Below are 12,741 nucleotides of genomic sequence, written 5' to 3' on the forward strand. Positions count from 1 at the left end.
TAAACCACACTCTTAGGTAAAGGCAAGTGAGTTTAGTTCACACTTAGATTACAAATTTTAGATTAGAATTTTTTGGTAAAAATGTACGAGATGTGTCTCTAGGTCGATTCATGCAAACTAGTTATGAAATGATATTTTGTTTTTTAATATATTTTAAAATGAATAATAATGCAACAATGAATATTGAATAACTTAGCTCACTTTAAAGGTCAACCTATGTTTTGTGGAAACTTATGAGGTGTGATTCAATATGTATGCAACTAGAAAGATCTTAATTTGAAATTAAATAGAATTCTAAATAATTGCATAGGTGGAATGTTGGACTTTAACTAGTCATTTCTCTATACTAAATACCATAAATCTTGTGATATTCATTGTAACTCCCTTCACAATGTACAAGTTTGGATAAATATATCAATTCATTTGTGCTGGAATAAAGAAATAGAGAGGGAAAATTGTAAGGATGAAACTTTATCTTAAATTTTAGAAATCTTGGCGAATGTTATTAGTACCTAATATGTAAATTGTAAGATGTTTGACAAAAAAATTGTAATGTTATTTTGATTTCTAATTATAATTTATGTTATTGTGTATACAATTTTTGCCTTTTTTTTGGTAAGATAATTTTATACTCTAAAATTTGGGTCAATAATTTCTTAAAAAAATGGAAATTGGCAAATGTTTTTTTCGAGAAAAGCATGAAAAATTAGCCAACCTCCAAATATTATCCCCTAAAATTTCCCATAAAAATAGGTTAATGCATTGTTGGGACTAAGATACTAAATTATGCTATTAGATATCCAATCCTTATAGTCTTTATAAATATTATATTTCTTACCAAACATGCTTCAAGTACTAACGGTTATAAACTAAATCGTAGAAATTAAATGGAGGAAGTATAAATAACATAAGTTTTATTCAAATACACGAAGAAAAATATATAAATTTTAGAAATAACATGAATTAACTAGTTATCTTAGTGTACTATAGGAATTAATAGTCGTACCATAGAAGTATATAATCAACAATGAAATAGAAATGAAATATAAGAAAGAGATGCATATATGTGTTATCGGATCTCTTGTTGAGTGGGACCTAATCAGGGGTGTTATTGGAACCAAGGTTTAGATAAGAACAACTAAAAATGAAAAAAAAAGTTATCTTATTCTCTTATTGAAAACCTGTCATAATGATAGGGCAATGGGATTTATCCTACTTCAACATGAGGTGTTGGCAGTACTAGATAAATAATAACATTGAAAAATGTATAAGTTCTCTAGTGTATCAAGCTATCCTCCTATGCACGATTAGAGGAAAAATCTAATTGAAATCCTAATCATTTCTTTGATTGATCGGTCTTATCCTTAAACATACATTATTTGGGATCTCAACCTCACTATGTAATTCAACTTCTCCAATTTAATAAAATAAGAAAATCATGTGCACACAAAAAATAAATATAAAAGTAACCTTATAACCCATAAAAAAATATATCTTTTCTATATGAGAGTCAAGTTATTGAGAAAATTGTATCAAAATTTTCAATATGATAGCAAAAATAATTCATAAACTGAAGGGCTAGCAACTATGAATACCGTTTATTCTATTCCCACTTCCTCATTCGTTTCCTTAGTTAACCACGAGTTGAAGCTAAGATTCAAAATCCCATTGGCCATGCTTTTCATCTCATGTTCGCATGAAGGTGTTAACTAAAAAACCACACAATTGACACTGAATAATAATAGAGTTTGTGCACAAGACCATGGTGTTAAAGGCATTGTTAGTGTGGATTTCATATTGTTGACATGTTTCCATCACAGCGCTTGAGTGTACGTGCAAAGTTCCTTACCAGTTTGTTAATTGTGGTTGATAAGTTTCGTTTAATTAATTCACTAAATTTTCCATGACATGAGAGAGTTATAAGTGAGATGATACTACATCATTGATGTAGAGTGATTGGAAACAATATACATCATGGGAGGATATTAGTCCCTTTCTTAAATAAGGCTTTGTGATTGTGACAAATACATCACATTAACATATCAAAATTGCAAAATGCAATTTCATGTCTCCCCTTATGATTATATTTTCTCCCCCATCCCAAAGGGATTTTGAATAGATGTTTATTGGGTGTACTTTTAAGGAACTCCTTGATGTTAAGGTCATTAGTTAAAAACCTGTGTGTAGTCCCACCTACCTAAAAAGAAAGAATATGTCCCATTGGAAACCTTTATGATTTAGATCAATCCTTGATCCAACACCTGGGATTATGATGGGGTATTTCTGACTTTTCTTAATGAGAATATATTTCAAAAACATGAATAAATGCTATTAAAAAAAGTGAATGGAGACGATAGGACTTACATCATAGGAGTTTTATTGAATACATTCTTTTTATGTGCACTCTTTCTTCTCTCTCTATGTTTCTCAACTGCACAATGATTTCACCATCATTTAATTTGTTTGATGCTAAGAGTCTAAAAGAAGGTAGCTTCTTTTCTAAGAGTATAAATGGATAAGGCTTTCACCACTGGACCTAAAGTTTCTTTCTATATTCAATGTATTTTTCATTGTGCTCTTCCTTCTAACTCAACTATGAGATTACTATTGACTTTGTAAATGTGGACCTTATCTCATTGTAATACTTGTCACATGTAAGGTCAGATGATATTTTTATATTAATAATAAGGGTGTAGCTCTAAGCTATAACACAAGTAATCTTAAAACAAGGATCATAAGGCATTATACTTCTAATGATCATCAACACTTAATGAAGCCAAGGTTTCAACAAACATTTAAAGTTTACATGCATATTTTTGAATGAGAAGAATTAGAAATGATACTCATTATTGGGTGTGCCATATCACGTTTTTTGTCTTGGGGAAAAAATTCCTTTGTGGGATTGTTGAGAGAACAATAATCTTCAACTTGTTGCACTAATGGGAAAAATCTTGTAATTTCAATTCATGCAAGTAGGACTCAATTTTTTACTCAAAACGCAAATCATATGTATGCCAAAACCATAAGTTATTGGTTTTACCAAGAATTCAAGCCGTGAATAATGTAAGATATTCTAGCTCTATTACATGTTTATGCATAACCTAACAATGAAGAAACATAACTATTTTAAAAGATAGGATTGATTTTCATTTGGCAATTGAATGGAGCTTATTGCTATAATAACTACATAGCTAACCTAACTTGTATAATGAATACTATACTAAGGGAATTCAAAATGCAATGTAATCAATTATGGAGCTTCTTGGATGGGTTGATTGTTTCTCCACATTGACAAGACACAATTTATATTAATATTGGTTGTGAACAGAAATAGAATCAAGAATCATATATCTTATTTATCCATAAATATGAATAAAATACAAAATATTATGATCTAAAATTATGAAAAAATATTTTGTGCATAATTCAATTTGTTCAACCTATTCCCATGGTTATACAGAATTAAATGTTGACAATAAGAGAGAATGCCCACAATTTATAAATTAACATATTTAACTAAGAAATCGATATGGATTACTAGTGATGAAAACCTATTATCATTAGTTAGATAGTCATGTAAGTTTAGTCATTTTGGATCTGCACCTTCTGAAGATAGAAGGACAAAATTTCTTTTTGATTTTATAATAAGTAAATAGCTTTCTAGGCATGATAAATCAACATATAACATTGGAAACCATTATTCATTGTTGAAAGTAGTTAATAGTAATATTATACTCTCTAAATACCCCTATGAATATCATATTTTATATTATATACAATATCAAATAACATAACAACACTACAAAAATAAATGGCACACCCTTATATTAATTCTCTTCATGATCAAATTCTATATCATTAAAATCTTTTTATATTCCTTGTGTACTCAATCCTCTAGGCTATAAAAATATCTAATGTATTCTTCATGGATTTGGAGAAAATCTTTCTAGATGGCTTCTATCAATACTCATACTATGCACATGGTGGATTTATTTTCACACACATGAATAATATTCCCTTGATTATTATTCACTTGACATTCTTCATAGATTGCGGAGTTGCTTCCAAGGATAGACTACCATATTAATATCTGGGATCACTAGTTCAAAAAATTATTACATCCCATAGTATATTCATTACACCTTTATGTTTGAAGGGCTCCTTCACAACTTTGTTATCCTTGTTATCCTCATTGGTGCCCATACAATTTTTATGGATATGATTTGTCTCCTCCTTAGCTCACTCTTCTATTTTAGCTCCAAAATGGCAAAATGGCAAAATCTCCAAGGCTCCAACACTCCATGTCTCCAAACCCCACCATGCCCTCTCTTATCCAAATGCAAAAAAAAAAAAAAAAATCGTGTTTTTCACTTTAAACACGCACTATTACTATAGGCTATTTTATCTTTTCTTTGAAATTATCCTGACAATAGATACTCCCACGATTAGTGCAACACTCCTTAAGAAAATCATCCCATTTAAATGATTTCTCATACAATATCCATTTGCGAAGATACCCATTGAATGGTCTATTCTAACTATTCATTTACCTCATAGCATTGTTTTAGATAAGTAGTAGATTTATGACACCAAGATTATTATTTAGCACCACACCTGTTATATTTGAAAATAGAATCCCCTTGCATTAAATTATTAATCAGGTAACAATAACTTGTTCTAGTGATTCTCATTTACTTGAGAAGTCTATGGAAAAAAATAAAAATAAAAAATAATTTGTAATAATGCATAAGCATGCTTACCCTATCATCCACTTAATCAACCTTTCATAAAATAAGCTCAACTCCATATGTAAGGGATCAAATCCCAATTAATAAAAAAAATCATTTGTACTAATGCATAATCATGCTTACCCTATCATCCACTTTATCAACCTTTCATAAAACAATTTCAACTCCATATGTCAAGGGATCAAATTCCAATTAATGGAGTAGCTAAATGAGTTCTTCAATTCAATAATATATCATGGCCAACATATTAGGGAATTGGTCTTTGTCCTTTAGTCGAGTTACTCTCTATTGTTTTATCGTCCACTTTATCAACCTTTCATAAAACAATTTCATCTCCATATGTCAAGGGATCAAATCCCATTCACTCGAGTCACTAAGTGAGTTGTTCAATTCAAAAATAAATTGTGGCCAACATGTTATGGATTTAATCTTTGTCCTTTAGTTGAGTCACATTTATTGTTTTAAAGAATTGTCATCATCATTGTGTTAAGCAAGTTGGGTTATTGTTCTAAATTTGAAAAAGTAATAATAAATTAGGGTTAATAGAGACATCGTAGTAAAATGTAGGAATTAAAATAAATAGGAAAACAAAAATCATGAATTGAAATTAATTTAAAAAAAAAATCGTGCAAACTTCTTTTTCCCTTCTTTTTTAAGGAGAGTGGGGTAAACCAATTTTAAAAATTTCAGAATTGAGCTAGTATATATATATATATATATATATATATATACAATTGTTCAATTAAATAAAAGAAACATTTGGTTAATTAGAGAACCCAATATATTCATTAAAAAAAACCCTATATACACTATTGCAAAATTTATATAAATATAATGCTTTTATTATTAAAACATGTAATAAAAAATAGTTAACAATAATTAGCAAAACATAGTTAATAGATGAAGGTAATTAATTTTTAAAATTTTCACTCATCTATGGAAGAAATAAAAGATTTTTTTGTGAAAGAAAGAATAAGTCTATATATCCGTTAAAGAAACGATAGGATAACTAACCTGTATGAGTTTGACAATTCCATTTTTAATTTCTTAAAAATTTGGCAGTTGGTACATCATTACATTCTTCCCAGTGATTAAAGGAAACTAAAAAAGCAAAAGCCTGAATCGAAATTAAAGGAATGAAAAACATGAACCTTATTTCAAATTTAAAAAGTAACATTGAACCATTGACAATAAAAGGCAGTGATTAAAAGAAACTTAAAATGCTAAAGCATAAAACGCACTCATCATAAAACATAGTGATTAAAAGAAACAGAAAAAGCAAAAGCGTGAATCGAAATTAAAAGAAAAAGCAGTGATTAAAAGAAATGACAAAGCGAAAGCGTGAATCGAAATTGAAGCAAAGAAAAATATGAACGTTTTCTGCCCATTTTAAATTCTCTCCCATTTGTGTTTGTGGAAGAGACACGGATTTGTCTCAACCTGTTATTCAAAAAAGGAGGCCAATATATCCGTTGAGAGAAACCCTAAATATATCTATCTAAGATTGCAGAAACCTGTTATTCCTTCTCTTGTCTGGTCCGATGTGTCTATGTGTGGTATGTTTAAGTGTGTTTGGTTTGGTCTGGTATATGTGCTTGGGCGTGCTTGCCTGTGCTTGTGCCTGTGACAGTGCCATGTCTGTCATATGACGGAGTCTGTGCAAACTCAATCATGTTGTATAAGGGGCAATTGATCATCCACCACTAAGCAAACAACTCCCTAGCTTCAAAGGAAAGGCGGCCATCTTCTCTGCGTCTTTTAATTTCAGGTACATTTCTCTTCTGTTTGTTTCTCTCTACTTTAATTCATTTCATCATTGCAATGCATTTATGTATATCAAAACTCTTTTTAATTCATTTCATCCATTGCAGTGTATTCCTTTTATTTCCTTGAAAATTATTGAAGGGATTTATGTTGTATTGTTGTGAGTCTGTTAAGCTCCTCCTCAATTCCTCTAATATCTACTGGCAAATTCAGCCATCCCATTCATTTCCGTTTTGTTTTTGTTAATTTCTTGTGCGCCGAAATCGGGATTTCCTCAACTCAAACTATTATATTCTTTTAAGTTTTGAGTGTATTTTCTGTTTTTAGTTTCTTATGTCTGCCTATGTCAAATGGAAATTCTTTTATTTCCTTAGCGAAGGGATTAATTTCTGTCGTTTTGTTATGATGGATAGGAACCTCCAATTAAAGAGCGGGCTAGGGCTATGGTTTACGGACTGGTCCTCCCCAATAACTTTGAGGGCTTCAATTACAGGTACATTTTCTCTAGTCTCTGAAACCCTAGTCTTTCTATTTAAGTTTTCTTTATGTTAAGTTTTCAGCCCTGTAATGACTGAAATCAAAAGTTCTATGATTTTTTTAGTTTTCTGAAATTGTTTTTTATTAGTTACCAATTAAGCCAATAATTGATTTTCTAAAAATATTTTTTATTGGTTATTAAATTATCCCATTCCTCCATTCTATTCATATTATTACATCGTGAATATTACATCCACTCATGCAGCCCTTATTAAATGATTATAGTTTCCTATTAATTGAATTGGTTGTATTTTCATTTGGATGTACGTTCAAACATTCCAATGTGTTCAATATTTTGTTTCTCCACTGGTTCAATATTTTGTTTCTCCACTGGTTCAATTTTTTATGGTATACCATAGTTTCTATGCAATTCCTCTAAAATTTAGTTTTATTTAAATTCGGTGCAGTTAGATTTATTTACTCAGGGATGTAGTTTGGTGTGAGGGATAAGAATTCGTTACTGTAACTTGTGTTTCTCAGGGCTGCCTCTTATAATTAAAATTAATTTTTCGTTTGCTTGAATCTAATTTATGAAACAATGTGGTTTTAATATATTAAATGATTGTTGAGCTTTTACATTTAAGAAATAGGTTGTTAATTAAAGTCTTATAAATTTCTATATTAAATTTTTGTTTATATCTATATAGATATATATAACATTTTGGTTATGTTTAATTTTTAATTAATATTATATATTTTATTTTTTAAATAATTTTTAGTTTAATTTATTTTTAAAATGATTTTAAAATTAAAATAATTAATATATTATTAAATTTGTATTATATTATTTTAGTGATGTAATATGGTGTATTTGTTTAATTTAAGTAATATAAGGAAAAAAGTTTTGTTCTAAAATATATAAATTTACATTATAAAATTAAATTCTAATATAAATGTCAATTCATATATATATATATTTAATTTCTATAAACTTATATAAAGTTTAATGAAAATAAGATAATGTATAATGAAAAAATAATTGAATTATATACTATAAAATGATAATGCTTTTATATTCAAATACACACTATAAAACAAAATTGTAAGTAAATGTTTTTTAACACTAATTAATTGTCTCAACTACAATATGTATATAGATAAACTCTTATAAATTCAGTAGAATGTAGTAGGCTAGGCTAGCTAGCTCACGATAGAATAGGCTAGGGTAGGATAGGGTAGGCTAGGCTAGAGTAGACTAGGTTAGACTAGGCTATGATAGAGTAGGATAGGCTAGGCTAGGCTCGTGTAGAGTAGCCTAGGCTAGTGTAGAGTAGACTAGGCTAGGTTAGTCTAGAGTAGACTAGGCCACGCTAGGCTAGAGTAGGCTAGGCGAGGCTAGAGTAGGCTACGCTAGCCTAGAGTAGATTAGGCTAGAGTAGGATAGTCAACTAGATTCAGCTAAGCTAAGATACGGTAGAGTAGCCTAGGCTAATCTTGAGTAAGACACGTTAGGCTAGAGTAGAGTAAGCTAGGCTAGGAGAGGTTAGAGTAAGCTAGGCTAGGATATGTTAGAGTAGAGTAGGCTAGGATAGGCTAGGCCAGGTTAGAGTAGGCTAGGTTAGGTTGGAGTAGGGTAGGCTAGAGTAAGCTAGAGTAGAGTAGGCTAGAGTAGACTAGGCTAGGCTAGAGTAGAGTAGGCTAAGCTAGTGTAGAGTAGAGTAGAGTATGCTAGAGAATGTTAGGCTCGAGTATAGTAGGCTAGGCTAGGCTAGAGTAGAGTAGAAGAGAGTAGGCTATGCTAGGCTAGGTTAGAGTAGAGTATAGTAGGATATGATAGGCTAAAGTAGAGTAGGCAAGGTTAGAGTAGAGTAGAGTAGGCTAGGCAAGGATAGGATAGGATAGGCTAGGCTAGGCTAGGCTAGGCAAGAGTAGGCTAGGTAAGGCTAGGCTAGAGTAGGCTAGGCTAGGCTAGAGTAGGCTAGGGTTGGCTAGAGTAGAGTAGAGTAGGCTAGGTTAGACTAGAGTACGTTAGTGTAGGCTAGGATATGATAGGCTAGGTTAGGCTAGAGTAGAGTAGAGTAGGCTAGGCTAGAGTAGAGTAGAGTAGGACATGATAGGCTAGGCTAGAGTAGGCTAGTATAATCTAGGATAAGATAGAGTAGGCTAGGCTAGCTTAGGGTAGGATAGGTTAATGTAAGCTAAGTTAGGCTAGAATAACCTAATAGGCCACAGTAGGGTAGGCTATGATAGCCTAGACTAGAGTAGGTTAGACTAGAATAGGCTATCTAGGCTTGAGTAAGCTCAGCTAAGCTTGTGTACTCACTCCTCTAGGCTAGGCTATAGTAGGCTAGACTATGCTAGAGTAGGATAGATTAGGCTAGGCTTGGCTACAATATCCTAGAGTAGGCTAAGCTCGAGTAGATTAGGCTAGGATACAATAAAGTAGAGTAGAGTTAACTAGAGTACACTAGGCTAGGCTAGAGTAGGCTAGGCTAGGCTAGGCTAGATTAAGGCTACAATAGCCTAGCGTAGGCTAGGCTAGAGTAGAGTAGGCTAAGGTAGAGTAGAGTAAGCTAGGCCATGGAATGCTAGGCGAGAGTAGGCTAGGATACGCGAGAGTAGGCTAGGATAGGCGAGAGTAGGCTAGGATAGGATGGAGTAGGCTACGATATGCTAGAGTAAGCTAGGCTACGCTAGAGTAGGCTATAGTAGAGTAGAGTAGAGTAGAGTAGAGTAAGCTAGGCTAGAGAAGAGTCGAATAGAGTAGAGTAGGCCAAAGTAGGCTAGGCGAGGCTAGATTAGGCTATGCTAGGATAGAGTAAGGATAGAGTAGGCTAGAGTAGTATAAAGTAGGCTAAGGTAGGGTACGCTAAAGTAAGGCTAGGCTAGACTAGGCTAGGCTAGGCTAAGCACGCTAATCTAGGCTAGGCTAAACTAAGGCTAGAGTTGGCTAGAGTAGGATAAAGCACGCTAAGGTAGGCTAGTCTACGCTAGGCTACAGTAGGATACACTAGGCTAGAGTAGAGTAGGCTAAGTTTGGCTAGGATAGAGTGAGTCATATTAGAATATGCTAGCCTAGAGTAGGCTAAGGTAGGCTAGACTAACTTAGAGTAGGCTAAGGTAGGCTAGAGTTGGTTAGAGTATAATAGGATGGGCTAGAGTAGGCTAGGATAGAGTAGGGTAGAGTAGGCTAGTAGGCTAGAGTTGGTTAGGGTAGAGTAGACTAGTACGCTGGAGTGGGTTAAGGATAGTCTAGGCTAGGATGGGATAAAGTAGGCTAGGATAGGCTAGGCTAGGATAATTTAGGATAGAGTAGGCTAAGGCGAGCTAGTCTAGAGTAGGTTAGATGAAAATAGGCTAATCTAAGCTAGAATAGGATAGAGTAGGCTAGGATATGCTAGAGTAGGTTAGACAAGAAGAAGAGAGGAAAAATATAAAGATAAAATAGGCTAGGCTAGACTAGGCTAGGCTAATGTAGATAAGGCTAGGCTAGAGTAGGCTAGGCTAGGCTAGAGTAGAGTAGGCTAAACTAGGTTAGGCCATAGTAGGTTAGACTACAATAGGCTACGTTATAGTGGACTAAGCTAGGCTAAGCTAAGCTAGATTAGGATGGAGTAGGCTAGGTTAGAGTAGGTTAGAGTAGAAGAGGATAGGAAACTATAAACAAAAACTAAGATAGGCTAATGTAGGAAAGTCTAGTCTAGAATATGTTAAGATAAGCTAGGCTAGGATAGAATAGGATAGAGTAGGCTAAGGTAGGCTAGGCTATGGTAGGCTAAATTACTATAAAGTAGGCTAGGATAGGCTAGAGTAGAGTAGGTAGACTAGGTGAGGCCATGGTAGGCTAGACTAGAATAGGCTAGGCTAGAGTAGGTTAAGCTAGGCTAGGGTAGGATAGAGTAGCCTAGACTATGCTAGAGCAAATTAAAGTAGAATAGGATATGCTAGACTAGGCTTCACTAGACAAGGTTAGAGTAGAGCGGGCTAGGTTATGTTAGGCTCGACTAGGCTAAAGTAGGCTAGGTTGGAGTAGTTTAAGCTAGGGTAGGCTAGAGTAACCTAAGCTAGACTAGGCTAGAGTATGCTAGGCAAGGCTAAGCTAGAGTAGATTAGGCTAGGCTAGGCTAAGCTAGATTACACTAGGTTAGGATAGGTTAGAGAAGGTTAGAGTAGGCTAGGATTAAGTAGACTAGGCTAGAGTAAGCTATGATAGGTTGGACTCGGCTTGTAGGCTATAGAAGGCTAATCTAAGCTAGGGTAGAGTAGACTAGCATAGGCTAGACAAATCTAGGTTAGTGAAGGTAAGGCTAGCCTAGTTTAAGCAAGAGTAGGCTAACCTAGGCTACGGCAGGCTAGGTCAGAGTAGGCTAAGCTAAGTTATGCTAGAGTAGGCTAAGCTAAGCTAGAAAAAGCTAGGCTATACAAGGTAATACTAGGAAAGGCTAAGTAAGAGTGGGTTGACATAAACTAGGGTAGGTTAGGCTAGAATAGGCTAGGCTAGTCTAGATTGGGATAAGATAGACTAGGATAGAGTATGTTGGGCTAGGATATTCTAGGCTACAGTATTTAAGGCTAAAGTAGGTTAGAGTAGGGTTAGAGTATGTTATGCTATGTTACGCAATGCTAGAGTAGGATATTATTCTAGAGTAGGTTATGTTAAGCGAAGGTAGAGTAGGCAAGGCTAGGCTAGGCAAGGGTAAGCTAATATAGGGTAGGATAGTATAGACTAGGCGAGATTATGTTAGGCCAGATGAGAGTAAGATAGAGTTGGTCATGATAGTCAAGGCTAGGCTAGAGTAGGCTAGGCCAAAGTAGGTTAGAGTAGGTTAGAGTAGGTTAGGTTAGGCTAGGCTACGCTAGGCTATAGTAGTGTAGGTTAGGCTAGCCTACATTATAGTAGGCTAGGCTAGAGTAGACTAGGCTAGGCTAGAGTAGGCTAGGCTATGCTAAACTAGGCTAATCCAACCTAGGCTATCTTAGAGCGGGATAGGCTAGGTTATAGTAGGTTATTCCAACCTAGGCTATGCTATAGTGGGCTAGGCTAGAGTGGACTAGGCTAGAGTGGACTAGGGTAGGCTATAGTAGGCTAGGTTATGCTAAGATAGGCTAACCCAACCTAGGCTATGTTAGAGTAGGATAGACTAGGTTAGAGTAGGCTATGTTACAGTGGGCTAGACTAGGTTAGAGTAGGGTAGGCTAGGCTAAGAGTGGCCAGAGTAGGATAGGCTAGAGTAGGCTAGGCTAGGTTATGTTAGGTTAGTGTAGGCTAGGCTAGAATATGGTACTTTAGGCTAGTCTAGGCTAGGCTAGGCTAGGCTATGCTATAGTGGGATAGGCTAGGCTAGGAGAGAGTAGACTATGCTAGAATAGGCTAAACTAGGCTAGAGTATGCTAAGCTAGGATAGGGTAGAGTAGACTACAGTAGGCTAGTTTACGGTAGAGTAAACTAAGCTAGGCTAGGCTAGGCTAGGCTAGGCTAGTGTAGGTTAAGTCAAAGCAGGAAAGGTTAGGCTAAAGTAGGCTAAGCTAAGCTAGGATGGACTAGGCTAGACAAGGTTAGGTTAGGTTGGGCTTGGCTAAAGTAGGCAAGAGTAGGCTAGGCAAGGGTAGGATAGGATAAAGTGAGGTAAGCTAGGATAATCTAGGCTATAGTAGGATAAAGTAAGCTAGGCTAGGTTAGGCTATATTTTGCTAGGTAAGTGTAGTCATGGAAATAATATAACATACACCCAAGAAATTTAAGGGGTAACCT

The sequence above is a fragment of the Pinus tabuliformis genome, chromosome X, assembly GCF_031772625.1.
Source record: "Pinus tabuliformis cultivar Carrire ecotype Pingquan chromosome X, CPIR1, whole genome shotgun sequence".
Taxonomy (NCBI): Eukaryota; Viridiplantae; Streptophyta; class Pinopsida; order Pinales; family Pinaceae; genus Pinus; species Pinus tabuliformis.